We start from the raw sequence: 22,246 nt of genomic DNA, 5'->3' as shown, positions 1-22,246 counted from the left end.
GGGCTGGTATTTTGGATGTCACATGGGAGAACTGCCCTTGAGAGGTGACTTAGATTGAAAACATTTCTTGGTTAGCATCATTCCTTCCTTGAAGGAATTCACACTTTCAGTGCAAACTGTAAAACTGATCAAATTTTGGGAGAATATGTCATTGAAGACAGCTGTTACTAAAATCAAGGTATTTCATTTACCTTCTAAAGAGTAATAATGAGGTTAATTTAATAATATAATCCATTGTAGCTAAGCTGCATAAGGGAGCACCCCAAAATTTTGCCACCTAAACCAATGAAGTGTGGTCAGGAATTTCAGCAGCACTTTGGAAGTCAATACTTCTTCACGTGGTGAAGTTGAATGTCTATGATCACTCAAGCTGTTCGGTTGCTTTCTGGGCCAGTCTAGAGATATGAGAACATTTTATTTACATGCCAAGTGCCTTCACAGGGTCATCTGGAAGACTCGCTTAAATTAGAACCCTGTTTTAGGACTTTCCTAGTGGTCTCCTCAGTAATATACTACTTGCATGAAGTTCAGTGCTCTAAAAATAAATTTTCCAAAATAGTGGACGTAGAACCTGCTAGTTGTTGTGAAGGCTGTACCTGCAGAAACTGGGATAGAATTACATTCATGAAACTCACCAGAGGTTACTGGCCGGCCCATTTTTAATCGGAAGAGAAATAAAACCCAGCTGTTGAAGAGTATTGAAAACTATTTGGCTATCTTTACTCCAAAAACGAACCGAGTTATAATTCTTTAGACAAATGATCTTGAAGTTCCCTTTAATGTTTAATCAGGGAATTAAGAAATACCTCTTTCTCTCTTCCTAGGGCTTTTAAAAATTCATACTTTTAGTCTCAGCAAACGTCAAGGAGAGATTTCATTTCAAATCCAATAGCATGCAAACTCAGCTACTTGGAGTTCAATTTTAGAAAAAAGTCAAGTTTGTCTAGACCCTGCTTAGGTTTCTAAATGAAGTATTTCATTGTTTCTGGATTAGCTGAAACCTGGGTTCACTATTTCAATTTAGTTTAGTCATTCAGTTTTTGTAGCAAATTCTTGAGAATTCATAAGGTTTTGTGATTCCTTTTGAGTTCATCACCAGGTTTCTTTTTAAAATATGACAATACTTGTCAAAACCTGGTGAACCCAAAAGAGCTGGCTGAAGTTCACCTGTTTTACATTCAATTTGGAAGCTCACTGGGGTCTGGCTGAACATGAGATGTCAAGCTAAATGTGCTTGGCTTAAAATGGTAAAGTTAAAGTGAATAAATTCATGCAAATTCATGAAAATCAGCCACTGTATGTTACTATTAACTACAATAACAGGTAAAATCAAGACCATCAGGAAGTGAGGAACCAGCTCTAGAACAAAATAAAGTAGATGAATTTTGTTCTCAAAGCCCTGCCAAATCTGAGTTCTTTTAATCTTGTTTTAGCCTGGCACTGGTTTCTAAAGCAGTCATGCCCTCTGTCCCTGTGGCTCTACAAGTTTCTGAGCACTGACAACTTTCCCCACAAATCTCCCCAGCTTTGGGGATTCTCGGCACTTCTTTTCTAGGTTAAAACTTATTTGAATTTGTTAAATACATATATGTAAGTATTATATTTATAGATAATACTAACATATATGCAATAAATAATATACAGTACACAATATAAATAACATTAGCATAAATATATAATGTATATAGCTGTATATAACTATATGTTGTATATTTAATAATACATCATATATTTCATATATAAGCATTATATAATATAATACTATTGTGCCTCATACATTTACATGCACAAGCATAGTACATATACTTATATAGACATGTAATGTATATTATATATTATACGTAATATAGAGTATGGCATGTAGTAGCATATTGTGCATATATAAGATATATAATACATATATATACATAATGTATTTTTTTCTTGGAACTGACTAAGAAATCCTTGAGGTCCATACTATCATTATCTTCTTATACCCAGAATAAAATCTGTTATGAAGGCTTTCAGTAAATATGTTTATTTTCCTTTTTGATAAATTAATGTAATATTCTAGCATGTTAGGCATTATACTATTGGAGTATCATACCTACTTAATGCATCTTTAACCCCACCACTGTAATGATTTATAAATATAAAGAATTATAAATTCAATTAATGACATATCTTTGAAGTCATTCTTTAAAATCAAATTAAGTCTAATTGTTGCATGGTTTAGTTTTCATCACAGAAACAACTACAACTGTTGAAAAAGAAAAACTAAACACATTGAAAACATTTTAAAAAGTTAAAATGGTGAGAAATTGAAAATGCAAACCCATTTCATCTCTATCCATTGTATCTCTCCAATCATAGGCCCATTAGAAAGACTAAATCTTTTACTGGTATTTATTTCTGTATTACAAATCATCTCAAATTTTACAAATCATCTCAAAATAGCAAGGATTCTTGGTTCAGGAATTCAGAAAGACTCAACTCAAGGGTACCGCCTCTCTGTCTCATGAGGTTGCTGATAGGCTGTGGTAAGCGCCGGAAGAAAAGGGAGCTTGAGCAGTTAGTGAGTGGGTAAGACATCTTTCTCTTTCTCCCTAGTCTGGAGCCTCTCAGCATGGGCTTGTGTCAGCTTCCTTGAATTGAGGCTTCAGGACACTAGCTCCTTTGCTCAGAGCTCCTTGTATGCCCATGATGTCAAAGAAACCAGACACAAAGTGCACCACTTTGAATAGTCTCACCTTACAGGTCATACAGCATTACTTGTACTACATTCAATTAGATGCAAGTGAATCACAGACATGTCCAGATTCAAGAAGAGGAACCTAGAATATTCTCTCCTACCATGAAAACTCACCTGCACAATGGGGCTGTGTCAAAGCCAAGTTTAGAAGAGCAAGTAGAATGGAAAGTTTTAATTTATATGAACAATCTTGAAAATACATGTAATAAGGAAGGAAGGAAAATATTTATGTTAAAAAAGATTCACTAGCAGCAGGAATCCAGAAATATTTCCCTGCTGCTCAGAAACAGAAATAATTAAACAAACAAATCTGAGTCGCTTACAAGTACCTGGCTATTTCTTACAAACTTTTCCCCTTAATGGTCTATAAATTCTCCTCTCTAAATCATGCCATAAGTTTTTTTTTCAAGTGAACTCTTATTCTCCCTTTTTTTTTCCCCTATAAAATGTACTCACAGTGTGTCCAACAGGTAAGCATTTTGTTTTGTTTTGGACTGTTTTTTTTTTTTTTTTTTTTTGAAAGTGAGAGCCCAGTTTTTGAGATAGACAAAACTCAGGGAAAATCTCTGAACTCCTTGGTCTTCCTGTAAGTTGGATGACAAAGTAATGTCTCCATAGATTTTCTATTATTGTATCATATATCATTATTATTGTTCCTTACATTATTGTTCTTCTTCATCTCTTACTCTTCCCTGGGCTATGAAACTTTAAAACATAAAGATTCTTTTTTTTAAAAAATTAATTGTTCTTGGTCAAATATTATACAAAGTAAGTGAAATATTTTACATTTGTCTTATTAGAGGAGAATGAGAGTTAGCATTGTTTCCATATCTTACACAAAGCCACTTAAACATAAAAAAGAATTAGTCAGTAATTTCCAACTGAGCAGGTACAGGGTAAAGCTGTCACAAATTTGCATCTTTCATGTCGTATGACAGTTTTAAATGAATGTCTGAAATGACTGAAGAAAAAAAAAAAAGCCTAGCCATCAAGTTTTCAAGATTTGGGGATTTTCAATGATGATAATAATAATAATGCATGGTCATTTGCCTCACCTTTATGTCTTGTGCCGTCTCTTAATTCCATTGTCCTTCAGGATCTCTCAATCTTAATATCTCTGGAATTTTGGTTTCGGTTTTATTTTGTCTTTCTCAACTTAATCATGACCTTTTGTGAAAACCTAACTCCCAAGTAATTATTTTTACTTTGTCCCTAAAGCTATGCCAAAGGGAAGCACATAGCTAGGTGTGTCAAGAAGTTGCACTTGTTGGGCCTCTTAGGTGGCACAGTCAGTTAAGCATTTGACTCTTGGTTTAAGCTCAGCTGTCAGGGTCGTGACCTCTGGGTTGTGAGATTGAGCCCCGCATCCAGCTCAATACTCACCAAGGAGTCTGCTTAAGATTCTTTCTCCCTCTCCTGCCCCTCTCTCTCCTCAAATAAATAAATATCTTTAAAAAAAAAAGAACTTGCACCTATTTCTAAGTGACTCAACTCAACAAATAAAAAAGGAGACAATATTTTGTCCATAAGTTGAAAAATATTTAATGGAACAGTTATTTTATTTTTTATTTAAATTCAGTGAGCCAACATATAGAACATCATTAGTTTCAAATGTAGAGCTCAGTAAGTCAACAGTTGCACATATCACCCAGTGCTCATCACATCATGTGCCGTCCTTAATGCCCATCACCCAGTTATCCCATCCCTCCACCTCCTTTCCTCCAGCAACCCCCAGTTTCTTTCCCATAATTAAGAATCTCGCATAGTTTGTCTACCTGTCTGACTTCTTCCCATTCCTCTGCGCTATTTCTGTTATTTCTCATATGAGTGAAACCATAAGATATTTGTCTTTGTCTTTCTCTGATTGACCTATTTTGCTCAGCATAATACCCTCCAGTTCCATCCATATTGATGTGAACGGTGAGATATCACCCTTTCTGATGGCTGATTAATATTCCATTGTGTGTATAGACCACATCTTCTTTATCTTTTCACCCCTCAATGGATATTTAGCTATTTCCATAGTTTGGCCATTATGGACATTGCTGGAACAGTTTTTTTTAATAAACGCAAAAAAAAAAATCCCTAGTCTGGTCAAATTTTCCCTCTTGTCTGAAGTCTCAGTAAAATAAAGCATAGGCTTTATAATCATGTATAACATGTCTTTGAACAAAGATTTTTTAATTTCCTTAATGTGGTTGTGGAGAAGTTGTATAAGTACTAGAAATAAATTATAAACCAGAAAATGTAATGTCGGCCAAGAATAACACAGCTTCCAATTGTTTAATCTACAGTGGAGAAGACCAGGGTAAAAATTAATAAAGTTACCACTTAGTATTTAAAAAATACTTATATACTTACTTTGAGTTTACTTACTTCAACTTAACTGAATGTATGTTAATGCTACATCAGGAAAAAGAAAGTAAAATAATAGCATTTCAAAAGCATGGTGAAATGTTTAGACAGGTCACGCTAATATTACTGTCATAATGCTGATTCTCTCAGAGTGATTAGTCTAATTTTCTGAATGCAAGAAAAGGGGAAAAAAAAAACAAGAGAGATAAAGCAGAATGAGGCACAGATGTCTCAATATTGTCAAAACGATATTCAGGCTCACCCCTGGTGTGACAGTGAGAAGCACTTCTCCAACCAAGAGAAAGATACAATCCTGGATTTTATGCTATCTTTTTAGAAAGCCCATTTTTCTGGTTTCTGGTCAGCCCACACTAAGTTTCCATGCCTGATGAAGTTGTGTCATGTTGACACAACTTCTTTATTAGACATAAAGCATAAGAGTATCATGGAATCAGATGCCTGTGTGGCTCAGTGGTTGAGTGTCTGCCTTCAGCTCAGGTCGTGATCCCAGGATGCTGGGGTTGAGTCCCGCATCAGGCTCCCCTCAGGGAGCCTGCTTCTCCCTTTGCCTATATCTCTGCCTCTCTCTGTGTGTCTCTCATAAATAAATAAATAAATAAATAAATAAATAAATAAATAAAATCTTAAAAAATAAAAAGAATATCAGGAAATCATTTTGGTTTGCTTTCTTATCTGATCAAGTACTTATGTCTTGGTCCATCTTTCTCTATACCATAAAACCTAGCAAAACTCCTTGTTTTTTAAGCCCATATATCACTCACATTGTTGTTTTATTTTGACATCTTCTCTGTTCCCAGAAGTTCCGCTCAAAGTCATAAAAGTTGACTTGCCAACGCTTGATTATCAAATGCACTAGATATATACCTAAAAGTGACTGATAATTAACAAGTCCATTGTTCATGTGGAAGTCACTGATAACAAAAGTTGAATGAGAAGTGTAATATAGTCAGGGGGCCTTAACTCATAAGTGGCATGAACACAAACTTTAAAATCCCACCAAATTGCCTCCCAAAATCACATGAAATCATGTATGTGTGTTCAAGTGTGTGCAAGTGTGTTTATTGGTGGAGAAAGCATTATCTGGCAAATTCCTTTCTATGTTCTAAGTAATTATTGTGTTTAATACATGACTCTTTTCTTCCTAGCAATGTAGGTAGCTCAGACTATGACCATGCATAATTCCTTCTCCACTTCTTAGTTAAAAAATAGTAAACAATCAGATGACTTTTATATACAATTATTATGCATAAGATCGGCTTATCCTGTTTTACAGTCTATGTATGAAAACAGAAAGAAATTTTATTTTTCCAGGTGATCTCTAAGACATAGAAGGATTTTAGGTGAATTCAGTGTACTACTGATAAGGGAAGGGGCTGCAAGGCGGTTTTCAGGGGATGGGAGAGAGAACAGTAAGAAATGGAATAATCCTATTTACTGCTCTACCTCTCAAATTCAAGCTTTCTTAAAAACATTGCTTCAAAAGGGGCAGTTTGTCTCTGATTACTGCCTGCCAGCACAGACTGTGTGCTTCTGGGCAGGGCTGAAGAATTTCCTTTACTACTAATCTTTTATCCTAGACCAGACAACCATCTGTTTCAGAAAGTTGGGGAGGAAGCACTTATTCTAGTCATGGAAACAAACAAATAAACAAACTTGTCTCTCTTAACATTTTGTCTGCCTTGACTCTATAATTCCATTATCCTTTTACACCTAAGGGCACAGATGGGGGCAAAGTTATAGATGTACTCTTAGGGCTGAGTAAATTCAGAGCTTTGAATTTATCACACCAAAGAATCTAGAATAACTCCTGTTCAGTTTGTTTGTTTGTTTCCCTTGTCTTCCACCCTCTGTTGCCCAGCCTTTTTGTATTAAATCAATCATCATCCATCAGTTCTTCCTCTAGTCCAGGTTATATGATGCAGAAGAATATTCACTCTGCTCTTATCATCCTCAGAAGCAAACATTCAGATGGGATTGCCTTCCCCAATGACCCATAAAACATTGCTTCCATTATTATCTCTGTGTGGGCATTGGAATGTGAGGTATGCCATTTTCTTTCTGTTTTATTCACAAGCACATTTCAAAATGCCAATCAAAATCACTGGAGAAACTGCTCCTATTTGGGGCAAAAATGATGGTCCCTGACAGTATTTCAAATTTTTGGTCATGCACCTCACTGATACATTTATATTTCTCTTTAGAATAACAATTGGTGGAACCAGTGTTTTTAGCCATGGAATTCAGGCTCTATTCTGAAATGCATCAGGAATCACATTTTAAGAACTATATTAAGTGATTGTTTTACATGTGATGTATCGCTACTATCTCATTTAAAACAGCTTTCTCATATTTTAAATGGAAGGAGATTTTTGCTGTTTCTTTCTATATTGTAATTTGTTTAAAATAAGATGTTGGTATGTTAGTCATTGATGAAGAATGCATTTTTTCCTCCTTGTTTCAAACCTGATTTGCCATTCTCTGAGCTACAGGAATGGAATTAGAATTACATGTGTATCTGAGATCCATTATCTTTTAGGGGAAGAAACAGAATATGGGATCTGAATACCTAACTCTAATCAAAGCAAACTCTTCCAATTATTTGATTATGCCCCTGGGCAAGTCTTTTGACTCCCACAGCTGTGGTTTTCTTTGGGGCGGCATGCACTAAAATCACACACATTGCTAAAGTGTCAGAAACAAAACCAGCATGCATTCCTCAGCTAACCTCAGCACCTTGGCTCCCTTCCACCTCTCTCCATTCCCCCAGTGTAACTGTGCAGACCTAATGGAATTATATTCAGGCCAAAAGTGTTTTACACTGTTAGGTACTATACAAATTAAAGAAACTTCATTCAATCTAAACTTTTACATTAAATAACTTATCACACCCGTTAGAGACATAGAGTTTTAATTTTGAATTTACAAGCGTAGGATTTACAAGGTGTTCCATTACCTTTATTAAATGAAAAACAAACAGCTCTTTCCTTCCTAGTACAGCAGAGGCTTCTGCTTCAGGCCTTCAATTGTCAGTATTTGAATGGTTTTCAAGTTTGTACTTATTCTGTTTACATTTTTATATTTAATGTTAACTAAAGGTACTAAATCAAAACTATCTTTTGGGGAATACTGAATAAAGTACATAATGTCTCCCAGGTAAACTCATACTGTACTTGAGAAATAGCCTAATTCAACCAAGTCATTTTGCAGATAAGGAAACTAAGCTATAGAATTCTCAAGGAAGGGAACTGGGTGCTTCATTCAGGATAAAACTATCAGAGGGATTTTTAGTAAGATTATTCAGCTAATGATCAGCTGATGTAAGTCCAGAGCTCCATCTGATGCCAATGAGTATAGTGTTTCTTCTCTCAGCCAATACTTCGCGGCCGACACACACAAAGCCATAAAATACTTTGAAAGTCAAAAGAAAATCAAATCAAAAGAAAACAAGACTGTCATGTATTTAATAGACCTGAATTAATAACCCTGCAAGTCATACCTTATATGTATTTATACTTACAGGGTGTGAAATGATACTAAAATGGGATATTAAAGACACATTTAAAAACCAGGCAAGACTAATGAATTTAGCTACGTATCTAAAAATTCTACATCTAGCATGTGGTTTACGTTGGGGCTAAGCATTCTTAAGATATAAACTTTGTGCAAATGATAACTACTAGGAAACTCTTGTGTAGAATAGTAGGATAGTATTCTACAAAAGTTTGCCCCAGAGAGCTGGAACTGTGAAGTCTGCAGCCACAGTTAACTTCTGTGAAAACAGAAGTACTTTACAGATAACCTGAAAGATCTCTTGGAAACATCACATTTAGGTAAATCAATTGCCTAAAAATTGATTATTAAAAGTGACACTTATTTGAAATGATATTATTGAAAATAGTTACAGTGACTTACATTTCATTCCAAAGAATAATCCCCAAAAGGGTTTTCCTGGTGACACCTCCCACTGCCCATTGGGCCTCCAATGCAAGGCTTAACCAGGCTCCTCTATGATGTACAGAAGATGACTATACCAACATCTATCACCTAGTGGGGATGTCATGTTTTCTTCCGTCCTCTGCTCGAAGTTCACTTGTCTTTGAAAGCACAATGATAGAAATATTGTGCCTGCATATGTCACAAAAGGCATATGGGAAAATTACTAATGGCTTTGGGCGGCGGGGACCTGAAGGATACAATGAAATATTTCACGCAGACTTGAGATTGAGGGCCATTCAGGCAGAGAAGCAGCTGTGTGAGAAATTTTAGGGAATTTTAGAAGGACATTGCTATCTAAGAAAAACACAGAATACCTAATACCTAATATCTAAGAATACTTCAGGTAGTGTGTTATTCTCACTTATCTGACAAGAGAAAGCTAGAGGTTAAAGAACTTGTCCAATGGTTTCCTGGATAATAAACTGACCAGTTAAATCTGGAGCTTTTTCCCCTAATAGTTCATCTGTCCTGTCTGAACCGTTTTGTACCCCAAATGCTCTACTACTGAAAGAGTGCATCATATCATTTGTGTACACCTTTAGGGAAAGTTACTAGGCATAGTTTCATTGATCATTTTAATTATGAAGATTATTTTTCAAAAATTTCAAAGTGAAATATTTTTTCTTTAGTTCCTCCAACTGAGTTTGTTATTGTTGATCTGGTATTTATTTATTTAGGTAATAAAAAACACATAACCTGAAATCTACTCTCTTAAATTTGTTAGTGTACAGGACTGCTGACTTAAATGCACATTGTTGCATAGCAGATCACTAGAAAGTTTTCTTATCGCATTTCTGGAACTTTATTCCTATGACACATCAGTCCCCTAATCTCTCTCATAGTCCCTGGCAACTACCATTCTACTCTCTGTTTCTATGATTTTGACTATTTTAGACATATCAATTTACTTCAAACCTCATGATTTGTCTTTTTGTGATTGGCTTATTTCACTTAGTCTGATGTCCTTAGGGTTCATCCATATTGTAGTAGAAGACAAGATTCCCTTCTTTTTAAAAGCTGAATAATATTCTACTGTATGTATGTACTTTATTTTCCATTTCCATTTGTCTTTTTGTGACCATTTAGGTTGTTTCAACCTCTTGGTTTTTGTAAATAATGCTGCAATGAACATGGGAGTGCAAGTATATCTTTGAGATCTTTTAAAAAATTCTTTTGGATAAACACCCAAAAATGGGATCGCTACATAATATGGTAGTTCTACTTTTACTTTTTTGAGGAAACTCAAAAGCTGCACCTTTTTATGTTCTCACCAACAGTGAAAGACAGTCCCGATTTCTTCACATTCTCACCAACACTTATTACTTTATGTTTTTGATTTTATAAAGTTCATCCTAAAAGGTGTGAAGTGATATCTTATTGTAGTTTTGATTTGCATTTCCCTGATGATTAGTGACAGCATCCATTTTGTATATTTTCTTTGGAAAAATGTCTTTTCAAGTCCTTTGCAGATTTTTTAATCAGGCTATTTGTTTTTGTTGTGTTTTTTTCTTGTTTTGCAATCGAGTTACAAGAGTTCTTTATAGGCATATACCATTTTATTGTGTTTCATTTTGTTGTGCTTCACAGGTGTCATGTTTTTTACAAATTGAAGATTTGCAACAACCCTGCATTGAGCAAGTCTATTGGCACCATTTTTCTTTCTTTCTTTTTTTTTTTTTAAATAAGGCTTTGATTTTTTTTAATTTTTTTTATTTTAATTTTTTTTTTTTTTTATTGATAGTCACAGAGAGAGAGAGAGAGAGAGAGAGAGGCAGAGACACAGGCAGAGGGAGAAGCAGGCTCCATGCACCGGGAGCCCGACGTGGGATTCGATCCTGGGTCTCCAGGATCGCGCCCTGGGCCAAAAGCAGGCGCCAAGCCTCTGCGCCACCCAGGGATCCCTGGCACCATTTTTCTAACAGCATTTGCTCACATCATGATTGTGTCACATTATGGTAATTCAGTATTTCAAACTTTGATTGTTCTGGTGATCTGTAATCAATGATCTTTAGTGTCACATTTATAATTATTTTTGGGTATCACAAACCATACCCACGTTAAGACAAGGAACTTGGTAAATGTTGTATGTCTGACGGCTTCGCTGAGTGGCTACTTCTCCATCTCTTGTCCTATCCTTGAGCCTCCCTATTTCCTGAGACACACACACTGAATGCTCAGATGATGGCTTGGATTTTTAAGCAAAAAAGTATTTTTAATTCATGTTAACATACATTGTTTTTTTTTTTTTAAGATTTTATTTATTTATTCATGAAAGATACAGAGAGAGAGAGAGAGAAGCAGAGACACAGGCAGAGGGAGAAGCAGGCTCCATGCAGGGAGCCTCATGTGGGACTCAATCCCAGGACTCTAGGATCACACCCTGGGCCAAAAGCAGGTGCTACACCTCTGAGCCACCCAGGGATCCCCAAGTATATTGTTTTTTAAAAACATAATGCTGTTGTACCCTTAATAAATTACAATATACAAAAAACTAACTGAATAAATAAATAATGATATGTGAAAACATAATTTTTATACGCACTAGGAAGCTAAAATATGTATTTGACTTGCTTTATTGTGATTTTGCTTTATTGTGGTGATCCTGAACCAAACCCACAATATTGCCAAGGTAAGCCTTTATATATTTTGCTTATTATCCTCTTATAGATACATGGTTTGAAAATATTTTCTCCCATTCTGTAGGTTACCTTTTCACTCTGTTGGTTGTTTCCTTTGCTGCACAGTAGTTTTTGTTTAATGAGTCCCACCTGTCTATTTTTGGTTTTGTTGCCTGTGCTTTGGTATAATATCCAAGAAAAATCATTAACAAAACCAATGTTAGGAAACTTCCTCCCTACGTTTTCTTCTAGGGATTTTGTAGTTTCAGGCGTTACATTTATGTCTTTCATCTATTTGAATTGATTTCTATGTATGGTGCAGATAAGGGTCTAATTTCACTCTCTGCATGTGGATTTTTAGCAATGTTTTGCACCTCAGATGAACACAAAAGTTTGGAGTTATTGTAGTTAAGCACACAATGTTTTCAGGAAAGCTTTTGCTCAGTGCATTACACAATTAAAGCAAACAGAAGTATGTTCAAGGAATACATAAAATGTCTGTAACCTATTGATGAGACGTCACTTTCTTTTCTTAACATAATTAATTTTATAGTGAAAATAATGCAGAAATGAGGATGGGGAAGTCAGGATTTAATTGCAGCAAGTGTGAAATATATTTTGGCAATTTAGTCTACTATGTTACTGTGTGAACAAGGTGTAATGTAACTGCCAAAAGTATAGTACTAATAGAATTATGGTATCTAAAATGAGATGCTGATAACCTGTCTGTATTTTAATTACCAGGCACTACATATTAAAAGAGACATAGACAAACTAGAATTTGTATAGCAGACAATGAGAATGGTAAACAAAATCATGTCACAATAGAAATTGACCTAGAAATTGAAGTTTTTACTCTGGGAAAAGAAAAATCAGGAAAATGTAATATCTTTGGTTCAACTACTAGAAATGTTGTTTTAAGGAAAAAGAATTGGACTTTTTTTTCGTAATGTCAATGGGTTGGATCTGAAGTACTTAGTAAAAGGCACATGAAAAAACTGTGTTGACATATTACAGGATACATTTTTTATGAGTATAGATTAATAGAATGCTTACGAAAGGGTAATCATACATTTCTACTCAATAACATGTTGTTCAGATTTGTGGTCATTTCTGTACTCACTCATCAAATTAGTTCATGGTTGTTTATGTTAGGGGCCATGTTAATTGCCAATTAATTACTACCCAGTCGATCACATTGACTGTGTGGCAACCTGAATTGGCCATTTAGCCAAAGGAAATATCTTGAATAGAAGTCCTGTGTTCTGTTTATTTATATTATCTAGAAATGGGCTGAGTCAATAATTTCTATTTATTACAATAAATTTCTATGTATTACTCTAATATAAAACTTCCTAGTAAGAAGCTTAGAATTTCTGTCCCTAGTAGAATCTTACTACAAATTAAATGCAGTAGATGCAGCTTCCAAAATCTGTCTCAAAGATAGTGCTCTATGTTGAAGAGATGCACAATTTAAAGGTTCCTCAGTAGTTTAATGTCTAATGTGATATTTTCCAGCTTGTGCTTCCATAATTTAGACAATTCCAACCCCAGTATAATAATTTGTCATAACAAAATGGAGTGGAGAATTGAGACAACAGCAAATATAATGTCTCAGTTATTCCTATAATTGCTTTGCCATTCATTGTTCTACATAGACCTCATTTTGCAAAAGATAGTTGGGGATAAAGTATCTTTTCTTTCAAAGTTGCTCTTTCTGCTTAGTTTCTAATGTTTTAACCATTCCTAAATTTCATTCCTTAGTGCAAAAAGAGAGCACAGCAATGCCAAAGAGAGACATGGCACTGAGGGAATAAGGCTGATCTCTCCACTCATTTCCATTTCTATTACATAAAGTGACTGAGTGTCCTTCTAACAAATTCTTTTTTTCTCTCTTAAAGTAGTTTTGAGTTGTGTTTCACTCACTTGAAACCAAAAGTAATGATAACACAATTATAAGAATGAAGACCATAGAGGTTATAAGAGAGGCAATGATAAGGCTCTGAAGTGTAGCAGCAGAAATCATTATTTCTGTAATTCTTTCCAGAGATATACATTGCTGGAACAATTGATAAAAACTAACATACTTAGGAAGACCAAAAATCTTATTAATATGCAAGTGTCACACTGGGGACAATTATAGGAGAATATACAGGCCAGATAGCAGATTCATAGCCTATTTAAATTCACTAAAATTCTATGTGGTTTGCATTGGAATTGTCTTAGCTACATGACACCAAATGACAATTTTCAATACCAAATGATAACTATACATGGACTTTTTTTAAAATTTTTATTTATTTATGATAGTCACACACACAAAGAGAGAGAGGCAGAGATTAGGCAGAGGGAGAAGCAGGCTCCATGCACCGGGAGCCTGACGTGGGATTCGATCCCTGGTCTCCAGGATCGCGCCCTGAGCCAAACGCAGGCGCTAAACCGCTGCACCACCCTGGGATCCCTATACATGGACTTTTAAATCTCTGAACATAGTATTTTGTTCCTGGGAATATAAGATTCAGAATTTCCTTTAGTGAGAAATCCTCTAAAACAGCAATTTTTTTTTTTTTTTTTTTTTTTTTTTTTTTTTTTTAATGATAGGCACACAGTGAGAGAGAGAGGCAGAGACATAGGCAGAGGGAGAAGCAGGCTCCATGCACCGGGAGCCTGACATGGGATTCGATCCCGGGTCTCCAAGATCACGCCCTGGGCCAAAGGCAGGCGCCAAACCGCTGCACCACCCAGGGATCCCTAAAACACCAAATTTTAAAATTATGAAAAATTTCCTATTGGCTTGGCTATGTCATGTTAATATAAGATGCCAGGTTAAAGCTCAGTTGATCTGCTTATTTTGGCTATCTTCCCAATAAAAATATCAGCAGCTAACTAAATCATGCAACAGTCTGGCTTTCATTTAGTACAGAACTGAGCAGACTTTTTCTGTAAAAGCCAGATAGTAAATATTTTAGGCTTTGCAGACCATACGGTGTCTGTCCCAGTACTAGACTCTGTTGTTAGAGTAAAAACAACCCTTAAATAAATGGGCATGGCACTGTTCTGATAAAACCTTACAGGCACTGAAACTCACACTTGGTCCAATTTCTATGTGTCTCAAAATATCATACTCTTCTGATTTAAAAACAGTATTAGGCAGGTAAAAACTATTCTTAGCTCATGAGACCCACAGGAACAGGCAGCAGGCTGGATTTGGCTTTCAGACCCTAGTTTGCCAATCACTGGTGGTTAAATAAAGCTTTGATTAACTGTTTTCATCTATGCATTTAATCTGTGGCTTTGCTCCCAAAATATCTTAAAGGACTTGAACAAGTTGATTTATGGTTAATTTATGTGGGTATAGTTTCTTCTACCACATGATTAACACCACAATTCGTGGATGTTAGAAAAGAAATATAATTTAGTTGAGGAAATACCAATTCTGAGTTTGCTAACTAGATGTAAAAACTTCCCTACAGTCACTGTTTTCCTCATTCTTATAAGGCCAGCACTCAGACATCTTTGTCATGGGCTTAATCACCTGATAACATATGCTTTTCTGGCCTAAAGCAAAAGTTCCAGGAATTTTCTAAGTCAATTTATTTGGTTTTCGATCACTCTTTATTTTTAAACTTTTGTTTCTTTTGCCTTTTATAGTGCTGTTAACCTGCTTGGCCACAAAGCAGGTACTTAGAGCACCATCTAGAGATGAAAGCTAAAATTCACATAAAAATATAAGGACCAAGAAGCAATGTAACTAGAAGATGACTTTGCAATTTACAATTAGTGTGCAAATTATATTTCCAAATGATTGGCTCTAAGAAAGTCACACATTCCTAATTGAAAGCAAATACTTGTTTAATGTTGATTCTCTGCATGACTTTTCCAAAAATACATTGATTGAACAGCTTCAGACTATAATTTGCATTCCATGCAAATAATTAAGATAATGAATAGATTACTGTGTATTTAATCATATTCATAAAAACCTCTTATGTTGAATAGATATATTTAAAAAAATCTCCTAAATACCATGCATATAAACATAAAAATATAGCAATCAAAATTGGCATGAAGAATTTCTTCCCTAAAGCTCAAACGAATTTATTCATTATCACCAATATATATATATTTCTTTTTTTTTTCTGTGTATATTCTAGGTTTATGAATGTAAATAACAATTCTCTCTCTCAGTTTGTGGCAGCTGATGAAAAAGCTTCAATCAGTTTAAGGAGTTTAGTCTAATTTCCCTATTATATGAACATCTTACTCCACAGTGAATCAGAAATATAGCTATTGTTCTATTGAGTTATGATAGTGAAGGGGTCGGGCTTATTTTCTCAATTGAACAGATAATTGGAAAAAATTAATATTATTATTTTAAAATAGAATGTATAATGCAACAGATTGTGGTAGTCCAAGCAAAATAATACTTAATTTTGACATTTTAATTTCCTTGTTTCTTGAGAAAGTATCTGTGTTCCATGAAATTGTTAAGGTACCAATGAGGTGCTTTTTAAGAACATAGGCAACGGGGTGAACTGACTCCCTTTGGCCACAAGTTTGTAGTGTATTTTGTCTCGGTTACTGTCCATGAAGTTTTATATATCAATTCCCCTTCACTGCCCTACCAAAAGTATCTACAAGATAGGATATGTTTCTCTTTCATAAATATAAAAATGAAATTATTGAAATAACAAACATGTAATTTGAACCCAGGTGTACCTGGCTTCAAAGCAAGTTACCTTTCTATTTCCAGTTCTGTCTACAAGGTAGGATATGTTTCTCTTTCATAAATATAAAAATGAAATTATTGAAATAACAAACATGTAATTCGAACCCAGGTGTACCTGGCTTCAAAGCAAGTTACCTTTCTATTTCCAGTTCTGTCTCTCCTGGAGTAAGATCAGATTCCTTCTGAATGTATAAAAATAAGCTCACTCTAAGAAATTCATCACACACAATGAAGTTATATTATCAGACCAAAGCTTATGCTTACCATCAGCAAAATAAATATAGGGAAGTTGCTACAGCTTCCTAAAGCATACTTCACTCATCTATAAAATGAGGATAGCAATTATACCTAAATCAGCTTTTTTTTAATAGGTGTATAGAAATCTATGTAAAATATTTAGTATGATGCTTAGTATAGGAAAAATATTGATATAATTCAAATACTGCTGAGGGAAATGAAGCAGAGCACGGATGCCTTCCTTTTCTTCGTGCAGAAAACTAGGAGTCAGATTAGTGGGCATGACTCATGAGACTGCATGATAGTTGACAAAAAGAGAGAGAAAAAAACCATTCAGATAAGGAAAAGGCTGTTGAGAGCATCCCACATTACTTACTGCCTGTCATTAATTAAAAAACTAAAATCAAAAGTAAGGAAGCAACTTAAGTCACAACTGCCTTAAGTAAGATGTATGTTTCGAATTTGATCCTCCATCAAGTTTTTCTCACCTCCAACATGCTCTTACTTTTAACCTGGGCGTTTTAGTGTAAACACAGACCAAAATACGTATATTTTTAAGTCCAGAATAAATTACTGACTATTTTTTACTGTCAGTGTGCTATCACTTTAAGACTTTTCAAATCTAATCCAGTATTTTAAGCAAATTCTGTTAAGCCTTCGCCTGCCCCAGAGTCACTTTGCTTTCCAGAAGTGAATTTTACCTTTCTTGTTTGTAGATTCTTTCCTAATATGTAGATCATGTGAATAGTAAGACATGCTCCTTTAATCCCCAGAAACACATGCGAATTTTATCTGAACTTTTACTCTCACATCTGAATATTACAGTTAAGGTTTTGTATTTTGCAGCTTTGGAGCATATTACTGCAACATATATACAATTAGTTTAAGAAACTTTTTCATAATCACAAAATAATTGAGACTTGTGAGAAAATTGAATAAAGAGATGATCTTGGTATCCAAGTTGGAAATTTCAGGGCTTTTTTTGTTTGTTTCTGAAAAGACTACTATGCTATCTATGTCATTGAACAGATGTGTGATCTTGAGGTAATGGAAAGAGGAAATCGGGAAAGAAGGGAATAAGGAAGATATTGTTTAAAATTCCTGATTCCTCACTTTTGAGATTGATAGCTTTGAGTCAATCACAATATATCTGAAACTCAGTTTTTGCATTTGTAAGTTGAATATAACATCTGGCCTATTTAAATCTCTAGTGTCAAATTAGAAGACCAAATTAAATATTAGAATAGAACATACTTAATATTTTTAAGACCCAAAACTGTATATTTGTTATTTAAATAGTTTCATTGCTCTATTCTTTAGTTGTTCAGCACTTAATTTGAGAATAACACCTTCTATTTATAGAAAAGAAAAAGAATAATGAGATACTATCTGTAAAAGGGAGAGCCAATATAGATCTACGATTTCATCTCGAATCTCTCACAACATACAATAAAATTCTGAGGTCACAGTAGCAGTAAGAGATTGTGTGTACATGTGGGGGGGGGGGGTCAGCTGTGTAAATCCTTAGAGAACGTCTTTTAAATTAGAAGTTTGGGCAATTAGACACAATATCAGACAAGGTCAAATTTTTCTTTGTTAATTGCAAAATTAAAAGACCTCAAGCAGAATATCCCTTAGGGGTTATAATAATGAATAAGGCTGAAATTCTAGTTTCTTATCATATTGGTTTAACTATCACCATAGAATATGGAGAAGGGGAAAACTGACTAAGAAAGAAATATTCTCTTGTGCATCTTCCTATCTCCCTAATGCAGATAAAGCATAAAAGATGACTTCCCCATCTTTCCTTGCAACATACAAACGGTTAAAGAGATCTTGACCTAGTAGTTATCAGGAGAATTCCACAAGGTTTTTTCTCTTAATAATTTACAATTAATAGAACTCTCTGAGAGTTAAATTATAAAGTCAATGTGCAATGGATCAAAGAAAAGATATACAAGGCCACCAGATACTGCATCTTAACTCTTTAAAATTGAAACTAGAATATATATTGATTTAATATCCCTCTATATCTTTATTTAAATATCTTAAAATAGCATATCTATGGTGGAAATTTAGAAAATGGAGAATTACCATCACAAGTTTATAGTACTTACTGAATAATTGCCTAAGGATAAAAGGGTTCTGATCCAAATATTGGGCTCTGCTGGTTCCAGATGTATCTCTAGCATGGAGAAGTTAATATCAATCTGGATTAGGCAGGTGAAAATAAAACAGTCAAATCATGTTTCCTGTCAAAAAGGTAGTATAGCATGTTGCAGTAAAACTCTGATTCTTGAACCTGATTACTACTCGAATTCAAATTCTGTCTCTTCCAATTTTCTAGCTATTTTCCTGGGATTCACTTAACCTCTCTGACTTTTAGTTTCCTCATCTGTGAAATGAGGCTACCAATAATAGATTCCTCATGATCATTGGGAGGGTTAAATTAGGTAATGCAGGCAAGGCACTTAAGACAGTGCTTTACATGCAAATGTGCTTACATATTAGGCATGATTTGACTTTTGTGTAGAATTTCTACAGGGAAAGATGACCAAGCTTAGTCACAGAAATTCAATTCTTCTGGCCCTGATGTCAGCAGCATTTCTCACTCTGAAGGAGATATTCCCCCTTTCTGTGAGGTTAGCTAACATGAATCCATTCCTCACAGACGGATTCGTACTCCAGGGCCAATTGCTGGCAAAGCAGGTTTCTTAGCCTTTAAACTAAGGGCCAATTTTAGACTGTGTTGAACAGAACAAGGTAATGCAGTGTTCTGGGAGACCAGCCAGGATTCTCTGTGAAGTTCCCCTTCATTTCAAATGTAAGCTTTCTTTGAACTACATTAGGTCACCTGAGTTCCCTTCACAATCACCTAGTCAGAGAGAAATAGGAAATAGATTCTTATGTCAGTTTTTCTCCTGTTGACGTGGAGAATGTCCAGAAATAACTACTTCAGAATCAGGAGTGAACATGATAAATACTCAGTTCCAAAGACATCTGACAAAGTATGAATGTTTCTTTTATTGTACCTGTTTTACACTTTTGCTTTATCTCTGTTGCCAGATTACATACTTCTAATTTTTTACAGAACTGACAATTTTAATAAGTAAATTAGCCAAAAACTTCCCCTGAATCTATAATTAAGCATTACAGATTCCATTATTTGAAAAATGTTTTTAAAATTTATAGCAATTCCCAGGATGCCTGGGTGGCTCAGTGGTTGATCTTCTCTCTGGCTCAGGGTGTGATCTCGGGGTCCTTGGATCAAGTCTCATATCAGGTTCCCTATATGGAGCCTGCTTCTCCCTCTGCCTGTCTCTGCCTTGCTTTCTATGTCTCTCATGAATAAATAAATACAATCTTTTAAAAAAGTAAAATTTGTAACAATTCCATAATTGCTTTGATTCTTTCATTTGAAACAGGATTTATTATTACTAATATTCAATAATTTATGAATTTGCTTATTTATGAATCTACCAATTTGTTTTCTCTCTTTCTGTATCAACATACCTAGTTGATATAATTGCATCAAAAAAGAAAAAAGCAAAATATGTGTTATGGGCAGATTCATTACTCTTTAATTAAAGTTCCACTAGGCTTTTAAAAAACACTAAAAATAATTACCTTCTTAGTTTGCAAGAATATCAAGGACTTTAGAATCTGAAAAATCACTATATTAAATTTATAGCATGTATTTTTCTTTCCCTTTTTTGGCATTATCCTTCTCTTCTGTTTGCCTTAAGATAGAGAAAAATATATTCTTTTTAATAATATTGACATTACCAAATAACTAGCAATTACTAAGGAGAGAAACATCAATATACTTTTTATGACATCAAATTCATAATTTTGTTTGAGGCTTTTTTTTCAAAACGTGGCTCAAGGAAACCATATCAGTCATCTATAATATTTACAGACTGAACCCATGTCACATCTTTTTTCAAATGAGTTGGAAAATACATGGATGAATAAATATATAAATAATCTGAATTGAACTGAATTTCCTAAGGAATGAATGCTATTTTAATGAAAGCATGCACCAATTTCTCATGAATCTGTTTTCTTTTTTTAATTCATTAGGGTCACCAGTAAAAATGATTCAATGTCAATTATGTTCCATGAGGTGGGTGTACACAGATGCAAAAGCCATGACCTCTATCCTAAAAGGTTCAGGTTCTAATAGGAAAAAGAAACATATAATAACTAGGTCAAAGGCTAGTGCAATTACATAGGTTTGTATGTAACACAAAGTTGTCTCTGAGAAGTAAAAGATCAGTTATATTTTGAGTGAGAGTCAAGACAAGATAATAAAGGATTGAATGTTGTTTGGATAATGTATTTTTAAAATTCTGTTTTAAATACTCTTCAACTGAGGGTGCCTAGGTGGTTCAGTCTGTTAAGCATTGAACTCTTGATTTCAGCTCAGATTCATCTCAGGGTTGTGAGATCACGCCCAGTGTTGGGGTCCACGCTGGGAGTGGGCTGAGCCTGCCTAAGATTCTCTCTCTCCTTCTGCCCCTCCCTCCCTCTCTCTGCCTCTCTAAAAAAAGAAAAAAATACCCTTCAATTGAAATATGGCCATGTATCCTTTCTTCATCTTTCATCTAAATAATGGCACACTGTTCTCCTTATGGCTTGCTGTTTGTCTGCCCATTTCCTCAGTTTATCCTCTTCTCTGTGTTGAATTTTTTCCCCTAATGATGGCTGCCTTCATGACTGTAGCAGTTCCAAAATGCTTATCTGCACATGACCACATCCAGAAGCAATGTATAGTCTGACTCTCTGTGAGGAATGAGGTGATTTCTTTCCCAGGAACATTCAGCAAATCTCTCCTCATGTCTTATTTTTGTGATTTGGGTCATTTTTCTGAAACAATCAATTGTGCAAGTTCATTGCCTTGCAATAATTGGCCAGGCCTGGGTACTGAGTGGGTGACATTAGCTTTGTTGGCTTAGCATAACCACACTTCCTTTCAGAATCTGAATGTGGGACTGAATGTGGGACCTGGAGTATTGGAAACAATACTGGAGAGCCAGGTATAATATCCAGTACGGAGGTCATTTAAGATAAGTTTAGTGTATGTTACTACTTAGTGGCAACTAATAAGACCCTTGGTGACTTTAGAGGGCACAGCTTGTGCAAAGTAATGTGTGCTTGGACTCATAGAAAGAAAGAAAGGTGAGAAAATAGACATAATTATTTCACTAAGCTCAGAGGTAAAGAGAGAAAAGACAGACATGAACAACAAATAAATGCTAAAAGAAGTGGGTGAAAAAGATTTTGTTAAGTGAATAAACAAATAGAAATACTTTCTTTGCCTGACTTATTATATATTATTAATAGAGGGAAAGTATAATATTGGCATGAAATAGTAACAAATGAATCAGCATATTTTACTGTTTTTATTACATATTGTTTGGAAATACCTTTAATCTGTAATTCTGATTTAAGGTAAGTTGATTCAATACTTGTAAGAAACTTCAAGCTAATATTGTACTCTTTTCATGATGACCCTTCCTTGTACAAAATTATTCCTTTGACCAACATTTGAAAAGG

At 34.8% G+C, this 22,246-nt stretch overlaps 1 pseudogene; it reads right to left on the bottom strand.

The window, feature by feature from the left end:
- The window catches only part of LOC112933483 (large ribosomal subunit protein uL1-like), a 95,821-nt pseudogene that overhangs the window by 18,176 nt on the left and 55,399 nt on the right, over positions 1–22,246 (bottom strand).

The sequence above is a fragment of the Vulpes vulpes genome, chromosome 6 (genome assembly GCF_048418805.1).
Source record: "Vulpes vulpes isolate BD-2025 chromosome 6, VulVul3, whole genome shotgun sequence".
NCBI lineage: Eukaryota > Metazoa > Chordata > Mammalia > Carnivora > Canidae > Vulpes > Vulpes vulpes.
The sequence above is the reverse complement of the archived record's forward strand: the minus strand, read 5'-3'. Positions and strand labels throughout refer to the sequence as shown.